General features: G+C 31.6%; 1 protein-coding gene across 3 annotated transcripts in view; it reads left to right on the forward strand.

Moving 5' to 3' along the window:
• LOC129914190 (ankycorbin) overlaps positions 1–13,871 on the forward strand; it is a 59,026-nt gene that overhangs the window by 16,065 nt on the left and 29,090 nt on the right. The gene's annotated exons all lie outside the window — the stretch shown is intronic.

Raw genomic sequence — 13,871 nt, forward strand, 5'->3', positions numbered from 1 at the left:
GATTAAATGCATCTTTTTATTCCTATGAATAAAGTACAATAATTATGTATACTAATTAATTATTAAAATAACATAAAAACCTTTTAATGTTATTCGAGTTAATTCTTTCGCTAAAAAAATGAAATTTGAAAGATTTGAAAAGATTTGCCTTAAAATCAATATATGAATAAATATAAAAACTTAATTACTTATTTATGTTCCAAAACTGTGATGTAAAACGAACAAGTTTCACTAAGCAAACACAAAACTAAATTTCTTGAAGAATTGCTTCGACACTTCTCAGCTTAAGAATTTAATTGAATGGTCTACTCAAAGCTTAGTAAATTCTTAGAACTTGTCTATACCTTGCTTGTTTTTGCTATGCCTGACTTAATGCAAATTATAATTTTCATGGTAGAACTTTGGCTTTTCTTTAACACTTGATTTTTGGTTTCAATCTTGCTCTTATTCCTTTACGGACCTAAAACTTAAAGCCATTGAAGAAGAGATAAATCATTTTATTATATAGCTTCCATCTTCGATTTCTTTAAGAATATTTCAAACAAAATCTTAAAATTTTCAAAATTCAACAAATTGCTAGTTTTAAATTTCAACATCAGCTCAGCACTATTTCGTGGAATTAAGGTACAAAAGACGCGCTCTCTTCTCACAATAATTAATATCACCACCTTTTATTTAACAGGCGATAAATTGCGACACTTAAGTTAAATTATCTTGAATTATTTGTCCCTTTCTTTTGTTTTCTTTTTGTAAGTCACTAAAACGAATAATGTATTATACACTTTTTGTGGATAAATAAATTTAAATGTTTTACCTCTATGATTTATCTTCATCAGGAGTTTCTTTGTTGTTGTTGTTGTTGAACCTTGAATAATGCTTAGCCAATGTAGGTATATAGGTTTGTAGGATATAATTTTACATAGAGGTGCGGCGGTATAAAAAAAAAATTGGAAAGGTACCTAAATCAATTTTTACACCCGCGAGCATTCGGAATGTATTTCAATCTGCATAGTCGTATTACGTGGTTTGCACTAAGGGTTGCTAAAGAAGCTTAGCAATGCTATTAAATCTTAATGATAATTGCCTGTTAATTTAAGTGCATACCAGTTGTCACGCAAAAAGGATTTATGGGATTGGTACGTGTAATAAGCTTTGATGCATTAAACAATAATATTTAACGTACACGTTTTATTTTTTTTTGTTTTATTTGAAAGGTACCTATACATTTCACAATACTATTTAAAGCGATTAATAAATATCTTTAAAAAAATTAATTAAATCAAAGGCCGATCGGGACACACGAGATACAAAGAGGATTGTAAAATTCAAAAAGGCTTAGGAAAATTGTGATAATATTGCTTTTAGTGACAAATTTTATGATTTTGAAGTCGTTGAATACAAATATTGAATTGTCAAACATTTATTTTAAGGCAAATATGGCACTAAAACGAGAATAAAAAATTCCTAATTCTTTTTATGTTTAAAACAGTGCAATTTTAATTAAACTTCTATACCTACAATTTTTCATTGTTGTCTAAGAGCCCACAGCCAATTTTAGGAGTAGAGGTATAACCAAATTCAATATATCTTCTCAATCAGTGCTCAGCCTTAAAAAATCCAACCCAATCGAATTTGCTTGGTCTTTTTGTTTATATGCAATGATGAATGTATGTAATGCGATCAAGTGAACAGGGAGAATATTAAAAATGTTCTATAATCTTAAGGATTTCACTGCTTTTTTAAGCAAAACTGCTCTTTGTTCTTTGTAACTTTACTGTTCTGCTCAGAAAATGTTACCGGCTATTAAAAAAATTCACAGATTTTTGTCATTATTTTTTTTTCCATACCTACCTAATGATTTACTTAACTAGATTACCATGATGATGACGTAACAGAGAAATTCAATTTGAAATACAATTGTGCCACTCCTTCAAAGAGTTATTTCTTATTATAAAAATTCGAAAATGGTCACTTTCCTTTTATACATTTTTCAATCATATTTTAAATCAGAAAGAAACTTAAAGAATAATTTACGGCGTAAACTTCATTTTAAAGAGTGATTAAAAAAACAGTTATTTAAAGCTGCTCTTTTTTTACGATCCTCACTGCTATCCCTGCTATTTAAAAATCACTCTTTAGCACACCCCTAGTTCTTATAACGAATTGTCTGGCAGCTTTAACTCGTGGCGTTACATTGTTGTCAGGGGCCAGAAACATGAGTTTTTACATTTATATCAGTACTTTCCCTAAATTCACAATATTTCATCTTCGCCTGCCAACGCCCGAATATATACATAACAAGAAAAATGTTTTTTTTTAGAGATCGTTCAGTGATAACTCTTGCTGAATTCTCAAGACCCCAAAGCAATACTTGCAAAACCTATTTATTGTGTAAGTAACAGCGGTTATTGTGGTAATAAGTTAAAATAGTAATATGAGAACCTTCAATATTCAATTATGTTTATTCTGTACTTCAAATACTATTTTTTTGCATTATCTATTCCTTATTTATTTTCTTCCAACAAATTTCGTTAATCTTATAAAGAGTTAACAAGTTTTGTGCACTTCTTTTTAATTTTCATTAGAATTTAGTTAAACTTCACATGAAAAATTATGTTTTTCGCCAAGTCGAACAAAAGCGTTTACCAGGACTTACTTTCCGGAGCTTTATTTCCCTGCACCACTGAGCACATTGAGCGTTACGCCAGAAAAAATTTCTAAAAATAACGTCAAAAGCAGCTCCAAAAATATAAGATGGTTATCTTGTGTTCTTGAGGGGTAGCAGCAGCGGCAGCGTACAAAGGTCTTAGTTGTTGTTACGTAAAAAACTTTTTAATTTGTTTATTGTTTGCGCAAAATATATTTAGTACTGCAGGACCTATTAACATAACAATGCTTATCAACAAGAGAGTAAACACCCATTGGTTTGCCCAAAAGCACCATCGCACCCGCCCGCCACCCATTCTCTGCCCAGTCTATTGTGTTGTTGGTTCTGAAATCCTCTGAAGCGTGCTTTGTACCAGCATAAAAGGTTGAAGAACAATTAAAAGAACCATTTCCTTTTGAGAGATTATTTTATTATCCTTAATAGGCCCACTCTCTCTTTCTCTCTCTTCACTCTCGCCCGAATAAACAGGAGAGGGGAGGTATACAGCAGTTAACAAACAATATGATAACACAAAAGGAAACTGCAAAAGCCCGATAAAAGAAATTTAAACAAAGAGCTCAGAAGATGCTATAACGTTACTGGACGGCTTTTTTTGTATAAACCTTTTTCTCTCTCACTATCTCTTAAGATTAAATAGTTTCTTTGCAATTTTGTTCAAAGTAAACGTTTCCTAATAATTATCATTATTAAATTGAGAAAGGAAAACTTTGCTTTTACGAGTACAAAAAAAAATATTATCTGTCAAACTCAAAGCAAAGATAGTCTTTGACCTTCGTCAATTGACGTTTGTCTATAATTAAAGAAAGTAAACCTCATGAAACTGTGCATGCGTTTGCAGTGAAACACGAAAAGGATCAAAGTTTACTCTATGTTACGGCAACATATCAAAATCGATACGAAACTTTCTGTTGGCTGCGAACTCCGATATGAAGGCAAGCGAGTCCCTCTATTTCTTATAGAATGTATACAAGGATGTATATAAAACACCTTGATTAGAAAAGTTCACTTTGTTATTGCTTTATTGTATATGTATAAATTATGATGTTGTAGGAGATGTAGGTAGGTGCTTTGAGATTGAGGAAAATTTATTGGATAGGAGCTGTTAACGAGTCTGTTCGTACACAATCATTAAGCTTTCTTCGACACAAGGTGTGTGGTGTGTGTGAGGAGGGTTAAGTATTAAGTTAAATATATGAAGTTTTAAAAGTGCCACGGGCTTGAAAATGGGGCACAATCAATTTCTATAAGTAGGTACTTTTAATGGAAAGAGACCTTTCAATGAGTTCTCGATAACAAACCTTTATTTTTGTAGAAAGTTAATATTATTTTTGTTTGTCTTTTCAGAATAATTGATTATAGATAATATTAAGAAGTCATGTTAAAATAGAAATTTGAAGAGAAGCTGTTTCTCAAGTAGCACAAAAGTCTAAAATACACCAAAATATTTGGAGTATTTTTTGCACTTTCGTGATATGCATTTTGAATATAAAAAATATACCATTTTCTCGTATATAATAAACTCCGCTGGTTAAAAAATTAAACCGATTTTGGTATATAAATAGAGCTAGTGGTATAAAAAATTAACTGGTTTTTGGTGAAAAATTATTCCTTTGAAATTGAAAAATACACAATAAATCTATGAATAAAATACACCATTTAAATTATTCTGATTTATAATTTGAGCCAAAGTTTATTTTTTAACCTTAAATAGTTTGATGAATTAAAATGTATACACTATTTCTTATGAAATAAATGAAAATAAATTATTCTCTATCACAATACAATTAACTAATGATTAAATATGAATTTGAGTGCCTAATTTAAGAACGAAACAAATTCCATCTACTGATTTTAGATACTACCCCGTCTAAAAATCGAGCGCCTCAAAGATTTCAATGAATTAATGATTTTTTTTTTCGATTTTAAAAATAAGTTTTTCAAAAATAATAATTTTTTTGTTGTTTTTACATTTTTTTGGAAAATTCTCTTATTATAATATAAACGAATCGAAAAAAAGTAAGAATGCGGGATATTAGGCCGATATAGTACTATTATAGTAAAATAACACTGTGATAGTTCAAAAAACCGACAGAGGGCTCTCATGTCTACTAAAGATAATTCGAGTATGCTGAACACGATGGCGTACTCAGTTTTTCTGGATTAGGTCAAATAAGAAAGATTTTTGCGTTTGAAATTTTGTTTGCACATGCCAAAAATGAGGGTATAAAACACAAGATATTTTCCAATTTTTGATTTTGTATGGATATTAAATGATGGAAAATCTATTTTTTGGAAGGATTATACGTAAAAGAAGTTATTTGAAAAAAAATCTGTCGAATGACATTTTAAATCATTATTTTATGGCAAAAAACGTCAAATTTTTTTCACTTTTTCTTAAATTTTTTAACTATAAAGGTACAAATTTATACGAAAATTCAAAAATTTTTTATGTGTTAGTACTCTGGAATATTATACATATGTAGATATTTAATTACAAAATTAGGCATGGTATCAATATTTTAATTTAAATTTTTTTTAAGTTCAAAAACTATTTTTTTTCTTAAGGTTCAAACCTTTGGGATTCACTCTTACACAAAAAAATACTCTTGAATATCCAACTTTCATTATAAAAAAGAATAAGTTAAAAACTTTAACTATCTCACTGTTAAAGTGCAACTTACTTTTAACATAAACTGTAATGATTGTTGATCAAATCGTTGCCACCGAGTGCTGCATTTTAATTTAAGTAAAACGAAAAATACAAGAAAAATCGAAGTTTTTTTGCCATAAAATAATGATTTCAAATGTCATTCGACAGATTTTTTTCGATAACTTCTTTTACGAATAATACTTCTCAAAAAATAGATTTTCCATTATTTAACATCGATAAAAAATTAAAAATTGGAAAATATATGGTGTTTTATACCCTCATTTTTGGCATGTACAAACAAAATTTCAAACGCAAAAATCTTTCTTATTTGACCTAATCCAGAAAAACTGAGTACGCCATCGTGTTCAGCATACTCGAATTATCTTTAGTAGACATGAGAGCCCTCCGTCGGAAAAAAAAAGTTCCATTTTCGAACACAGTGTAATTAATCGCTGTCTTCATTATTTAAATGGCGGCCATGGAAAAATATGACGTCTCCCACTTATGCAGTCTGGTGAATTTTATGTCCACAGGGTGTACTTACTACACCAAAGAGAGTGTACAAAATATACCGTTTCGGTTCATTTGAGAATCGAATAATTTTATGCACCAATAATGGTGTATTATAAAAACAATTGAATATCGGCGTATTTTTGCACGGAATCTTAAAAGAAATGTTGAAATTTTGCACAGAAAAGATGATGGTATAATTTTTATACCATCTTTTTTGATAAATACACCATTTTATTCAAATTTCTCAATTTTACACCAAAATTAATGAATTTACACCAATTTATACACCAGTGTGCTACTTGAGTTATGTTTTACTTGTAATTGAGAAGGGCATTTAACTTTGTTTATTTGATAAAGAACGTTTAAAGTATAAATTGGTAAGAAAAGGTAGTAGTAGGAATGAAATCTTTGAGAGAAACTACGAATTAGAGAAGTACGCCTCATAAAGGTCAGAAGGGGAAAAGAAGTTTTTACATCACCTGAGAAAACCAAAATATTTCACTGTATTTTTAACAGTATCTACATAATACCTAAATGGACATTGGTTGATCAAATGCTTTTTTCCAACCACTAAGAAAATGAGCCAAGGAATAGGATTGTTAAAAAAGGTTACGAAAGGGTTTTGCTAGCTTAGAAAAGTATTTCTTGAAAACAATGGGGGAATTACCATCTGAACCCGCAGATTTGTGAATGTTGACATATTTGAGTACTCTATTCCCTTTCTAGCGGTTCAAAGCCCAGGTGGACTCATTTTGCTACTTGATACAGTGAATTTTGAGGCAAATTGTTAAGCAAATTGTCTTTATCAATATACAAGGTTATCATTAAATATGAATGCGGAAACCAATTTTGATTATGATTTTTTGACATTTTTAACAAATGACCAAAAGTTCTTACTGTCTTTAAGACATTGCAGTATTTTCCTTCTGAGTATTTGTTCGTATAAGAATTCGGTTCTTATAATCAGAGCATAAAAGGTATTTCTTGCTTCTGTTTTCCTAAAAAAACGATTCTCGAATTTTAATAGTATCCTTACAGGTGGAGCAACACCAAAAGTTTGCTTTGGGTCTGAAGCTTTTTGTTCTGTGAGGCACAAAATTTAACCCAATCATAATGTTCTTAATTAGTTACCATATCAGTAAACGCATCCATCTGATAAATGATTTCTGGATGCTTTGTAAGTTTCGTAGCCATAAACGTATTTTTGTCAAGTATCTTTCGTATTAACAAAACAAAAATTCTTTGAAATATTAACCCAGTAGGTAAGTAATAAAACAAATTTTTTTTTGTAAATAAATTTACTATCTTCACTTCATCTAACGTTTTATCTGGCAATCAAAACCTAATCAAAGCCCAAAGATGCCAGACTAAATTTATGCCTTCAAAACATACTTCTTCTTTTTACGATATTTACTTTGACTCGTCATTAAACATCCGGTCTATCACAGCAAAGATACTTAATATTCCATATCAAGACCAGCTTGCCAAGAGTTTTATTAGATGCAAGAATATTCAATTTTCGGATCTCAAGCAATCCGTTGAACGTCGACGACCGACACGACGACGTTAACAAAAAACAAAAACGCACAATGTTCCCCCAAACACAAAAGAACATAATTATCAAGAGAGAAGCAATTATGGCCAACAATAAAACTTCCAATTGTGCTGAACTCATCGACATTTTCATGACATTTTAATTCCCAAAATAAACCAACCGCAAAGAAGCCCCCAAATCCTAGCATGTAATCAACTTGAAATGTAGATCAATTCAATATTGAAGACGAAGAAAATTTATATATACCTATTTTCCCTTTTTCCTTTTGGTAGGATTGTGTTGGAGAAGGTAGAAGGGAAAGGCTCCTATACATTAGGCTTCAGATGGGGAAACCAAAAATTAAATTAATTTCTACCTTTTTTCCAAGAAAAGTGAAAAAGTTCCGACATAAAGGATAGGGAACGGCTAGTCAATGCGCGACATGTCAAATGTCTAAAATGTCTGTGTGTTGTCGCATAGTCGACGTAAAGTCGGTCTTTGGTCCTTTTTTCAATTTTTATTTCTTCTTCTTTGCTAAATACTTATCGTGTCGAAAGATGACAAGAAGAATAAGTTCAAATTATAAATTGCTTCCTCCATTGCGGCGGGTTTGAGAACCACACAGCGCAGTCAATCGAGGAAGGTCTTTAATTGAATTTGATAAAATCACTGAATTCTTAGATTTAACGACATGACATAAAGTTTGAAATCATTGCTTGCACACCACCATTTATCATGGAATTGTGCGAAAAAATATATATCTCAAAAAGGATATGAGATTTGCTGTTGTGGAAAAAAGAGATAAAAATTTGTTTTATGAAAGCGTGGTTCGAAATGGAGGAAACCTAACATTTAAATTTATGGATATGTCTCCTGTCTCATTCCGATTTTTATTCTTGGTATAGTTTGAGCTGAATAGTTCGTTTGAATGAACAAAGATTGATTGTATTAAAGCTTTAGATTGTGAGCCAAATCAAACAAAGAAAATTAAAAAAAAAAATAGTTTAAAGCTAATTATTAGTTTGTATCAGAGTTATATAAATTGATTTGGAGTTGTACACTACACACACACATATATTTTGCTTTTGAGCAATACACCCTTAGTTCTTGGAACCAAGACAAAATTAATTTAGAAAATCCAGAGAAGAGTATGAATGTTTGGTCGTATGTGGTCAATAAATGATTTATTAATTGATGATGTGGGTTTATTGGAAACGGAAATTTGATATACAAAGACTTTGTAGTTTGTGTTTGTGGGACTAAACGAAATCACAATGGTAACAGTATACCGATAAAGGAATACGGCTGTATTTTTCCAAAGGTCTGAGAGACATACATAACCGAACCATACATAGAACCATACCACAACCTAAATCATGGTATTTTGACTGATAGTCAAGCAGTTATTATTTGGTATTACCGGACCATACATTATGGCACAAAGCAGAGGAAGTGGCTTCAAGCACGAATTAAGGAACAAGTTAATGGTGGAAGTGACCCAATATTTGAGAAGGACTTGAATGTGATTTCATTTCGCAGCACCATCAGCCGAAGCACAGCACCAGTATATGTTAAACAAAATGAATAACAATTATGCTACGGCAACACTTCATTTAACTATGCCATCTTTATTTAAATTATAGTAGGTACTTGAAAAAATTAAACTGTCAAAAATGTTGGCTTGGATTCTATGAAAATTTGGGTTAGGTACATATGAGCCAACACCAAAATTTTAATACTTTGAATGTACATTATTTCATTTATGAGCCTGATACAAGTTTTATTGAAATTTAATATTTTTGTATTAAAAATCAAAGACCTTTTCATTAATTTTAAGTTTCAGTTTATTATAATGAAATTTCTTTCCAATTCTTTTTGTTTTTTTAAGTATTTTCTTTCTTTTTTCTTGAAAATGAAACAAAACATTATTGAAAGGGAATAGATACTCTTTATAAATTATAATAATGGTGATATTATTGCCTTTATTTTTCTATGATATAATCGTTTTATTATTTTTCCCAAACTTTGTGAAGTAAAATATTATTATTTTACCTTTTTGTTTTACCTCTTAAAGTCCATTAAAAACGCATTTTTTTATTTTTATATAATGTATATATTTCTAATCTATATTTTCTAAGTAATTCATACATTTTACTTCGAAAAAACACAAAGCGCCTTTAAATTAGTACAAATTATTTTTAATTTATATTTTTTATCAGAAAAAGGGTTACCTAATGTTTTTTTTTTAGAATAAAATACTATTGTAGGTAACCTCAATTTCAATTTTAAAAAGGCTCTTCGTTTACATTTTTAATACTAGTTTGATTTGAATTTACTATTCTTGTATTATGAAAACGAGTATTAAATTTCAGTTTTTAACAAGATAAAGTTCTAGTTTAGGTGCTTATGTCTAGGAATTATTTTTGTTAATTCAAATTAATTACATTTAAATAATTTTGATTACATTTGAATGTTTTTTGCATTCAAAATAAGGTTTTAAATACAAAAATATTTAAAATTAATAAAAAGTTTATTTAAACATTGCGTAATAAAATCGAAATATTAAAAACTAATTTTTTAGAAGGTATTGAAAAAGGCCAAATTCCAAAGGCTGTCTTAAAAACTACGAATTTGTAACCACGTACTTACTAACTTGTAAATAGCCATCTTGTTTAAACATTGCGTAATAAAATCGAAATATTAAAAACTAATTTTTTAGAAGGTATTGAAAAAGGCCAAATTCCAAAGGCTGTCTTAAAAACTACGAATTTTTAACCAGGTACTTACTAACTTGTAAATAGCCATCTTCTTCTTCTTCTTCCTTTTTCTCGGCGCTGTTATGATCTCGATGTCGAGGGGATCATAACTATCCCACGTAACTGCTTCACACTAGTGATCCGACTGTGGGGTTCGCCGGGTTGACCTCAGAAATCGGCGGCAAGCCTCCCGGTTTTGTATTGTTCCATTTCTAAGGCCAACTGAATGCTGGTGGTTTTGCATTTGCTTGTACCAGGAGTTTTTAGGCCTACCTTTCTTTCTATTTCGTGTTGGAACGTTGTATGATATTGCTTTTTTGATGGGGTTCTCAGGATCTCTCCTTTGAACATGGCAATACCAACTGAGTCGGTCGTGTTCAATTTTTTGGAGATGGTGTTTTTAACATGAAGGCTTCCTCGGATCTTCGTACTTCTAATTCTATCAAGCTTTGTTACTCCTGCTGTCATACGAAGCATCTTCATCTCAGCTGCCGTTAACTTACTCTCATACTTTTTGTACATTGTCCAACATTGTGAACCGTATGTGAGTGCTGGACGCACAACTGCGGTGTAGAGTCTTCCTTTCAGCTTAGGGGGCATTTTTCGATCACAGAAGATGGCAGAATTTTCCCGCCAATTCATCCACCCTACGCTTACGCGATGATTGATATCGTCATCACAAGTACCTTCGTTATTTATCATAGACCCCAGATATTTAAACTTTTCACACTTGGGAAGCCATCTTGTTTAACTGAATTCTTAAATCCGCTGCAATCGCCGTTACAAGAATATAAGTTCTATATAACACATAACTTAGATTGGTTATTTTCTTCAAACAAAGTAAAGAAATTGGCTATTCTGGTAAATTTGGATTGCTGGAAATCCTCCGTTTTTTTTTTTTAACTTTTCCAGCAATTTCTTAGCCTATTCAGAGCAGTACATTTTTGCTCGGTAATTTAATTGCATAACACCTATCCTTTTCTTTTCCAGCTAATCTCAGACTTGCACAAGTTTCCCCATTGGATCGCCTGCATCAGAAATCATCAATTTTTAAAAATAAGGCTTTCCAAAATATGTTCGATATGTGATGAAATATTCTTTCCGTACTTTTCCATTTTCTTAATCCAAAAGATTCTCCCAAAAAATTATAACTCCTAGGTGTTTCTTTTAACGGAAGTTATAGTTACCTACACTGTTTAATGTTTAGTTACTGCGTTCCCTTGAGTAAGTAGACCTTGCTCTGCTTTCTATTGCAACAATGTCTACTAAGTCCTACAGTTGGCTTAGTTCCATGTAACTTGTTTCTTTACACCCGCTGCCATCTTTTTTTCGATCCTGTGCAGGTAAACATTATAATGTACATTTATTAAATCTCGTTTAGGTTACTCCTTATATTATATTAGCTTATATTAGAAAATGAAAAAAAAAAAAACACATCTTCAATTAGAAGAACTCTACGAACAACGTTTAAATTACGAACTAGCATGAACTGAACATATTTACACCTTTTTACCATTTTCCGTGCCAAACGAACGTTCTACATGAGCATGTTTAGAGGTATGAAAGGCATGTAAGCCTGAAGTAACATAACATTGCTCATAAAAAGAACTTTTCCTCGCGCTTTTATGTTTAATCAAAGCTAAATCTATGTTAACCCGGCGGTAATTGTTAATTTATTGCCTTGCACCCACACATGCTCGAAGAATGCAATACACTTAGCAAATAGAAACTTATTCTATGTTAGCAGAAGTAGAAGCAGCAGCAGTGGCAGCATCAACTCCATTTTTACGTCAAAGAATGGTAAAGAAGACCAGGGTATAGGTACGCGGTAACCGGTGTACAGTACATATTTGTTGTCCCAATGCGGAAAGGAAACTCAAAAGTTTTTGTTTTTAGATCTTTTACAAAAGTTTTCATACTCATCTCCTCAGTTGAAGTGCTTATGACGTGACAACTACAATGAAGCCAGCCACCAAATGTTGTTCGGTTCTGTACTGATATAGTATAAAACCAACGTTTACCGGGCAGTTCCAAACAGAATAATGAAACTATGGCATTCGGAGTCGGAGCCAGAGTCGGCAACTCGGGGAACAAACCACAGGAAGTAGTCCACCATGTCTACCAAAGTCGTTCACTCATATGCACTTCGAAAACAAAAGGCTTATGTTGCTTCGCAAGACAAGAATAGAACTTTATTATGGCAGTTCAGTGTTCAGTGTACAGAAGGTATAGGTGTATGTCCTTTTGCTTTTGCAACTGCTTTTGGGGACGATGCGATGCTTTCAACTTTTAACGTTATAGTTGCATGATGATGGGAACGAATGGGGCTGAAGCTGAAGCTTCGTCGGAAAACATGGAACATTTCCGTGCATCTGCTGGGTGCTGTGTTCTTGATGAGGGTTTGTCGTCGTTCAGTATTCATTCTCTATCTATCTCTCTCCCTCCCTCTCACTCTTGTTTGTTTGCTTGCTCTGTTTTAACGGTCATTAGGATGTGTCAGGAACATTAGCATAATAAAGCAGTGAAAACATAGCAGGACATCGATGGCAGGACATAAACAACAACGTGAATAATATAAAATAACACTGTCTACTTGATGAAAGGAACATCATCAAGCTGGAGGAGGCAGGATGCGAGTGAAACAGCGGAAGTTATCCTGCTGGCTGCTGCTGTGGGTGCTCTTTCTTCTATATTCTCTATATCCCTATCCTCTCTGGTTTGTTTTTAGAATGCCATAATAGTGTTTATGATGATGGGCGAACGCGAATGGATATTTGTGGGATCCCTAACGACTTCACTCGGCTTAGAGTTCACATTTTGTATATCCTTTAATATTTAATAAAAAAAAAAAAACACAAACAATAACAACGGATATAGCTAGGTATACAGAGAATGATGTTTAAACTTTTCACATCAAACGAGCTATGCAAGCTTGAGATTGACCCGATTAAAAGTCCTCCACTTAAGATGTATTAGAAAAACTTATACATCAAGGATAATCAAGGATGTTATATAAGCAAGTCCATTGTTTTTTTTTTTTTTTCATTTGAAATGTTTGATTGAAAACTATTGGAATCAATACTTATTTCTTTGAAAAAGCAAAGCAGGTGAAATTTGCTGACCCGTATGATGAAATACTTCATTTCTTAAGTAAAGTTTTTTAAGAAGGACACAGAAGATTTGTATTAAAATAAAACACATAACAATTGAGGTAGGTATTAGGTTGAAACTTTTGTATGACTTATTGGTGCATTCATGTTTAATTTGTGGAATTCTATGTCTTTTTTATTGATACCATTAATTTATTTGAACTAATTTTGCAAAAATATCGACTGGAAAGTTGGTTTGATATTATTCCCGAGCTTCTATATAGATTCGGTGGATTGCCAATAATATAAAAAAAATATTTAGAAAAACATACCTATTCGAAATAGTTAAACGAAATAAGAAAATTGTGGAATTTGTGAAGAGCTTGTGGTTTCGTGCTGCTTTAATTTCACTTTTTTTTAAAGATAAAAGTTTATGGTGCTTTTCAAATATTTCGAAGACGTTTAATTTCACTGTTAGTTGGGACAACATACTTTTCTCTTCAAAATAGCTCACACTCAAAAAGAGAACCTTCTATTTTTTGTTATATCAGGGGTTATTAAATTAGTTTTAGCGAATGATTCATTTTATTTTTGGTTTCGATGACAAATTGAACGTTGACGCTTAAGACGTTTTACACGAATTATTGTTTTTTTATGACCT

Source organism: Episyrphus balteatus, chromosome 3 (genome assembly GCF_945859705.1).
Source record: "Episyrphus balteatus chromosome 3, idEpiBalt1.1, whole genome shotgun sequence".
NCBI lineage: Eukaryota > Metazoa > Arthropoda > Insecta > Diptera > Syrphidae > Episyrphus > Episyrphus balteatus.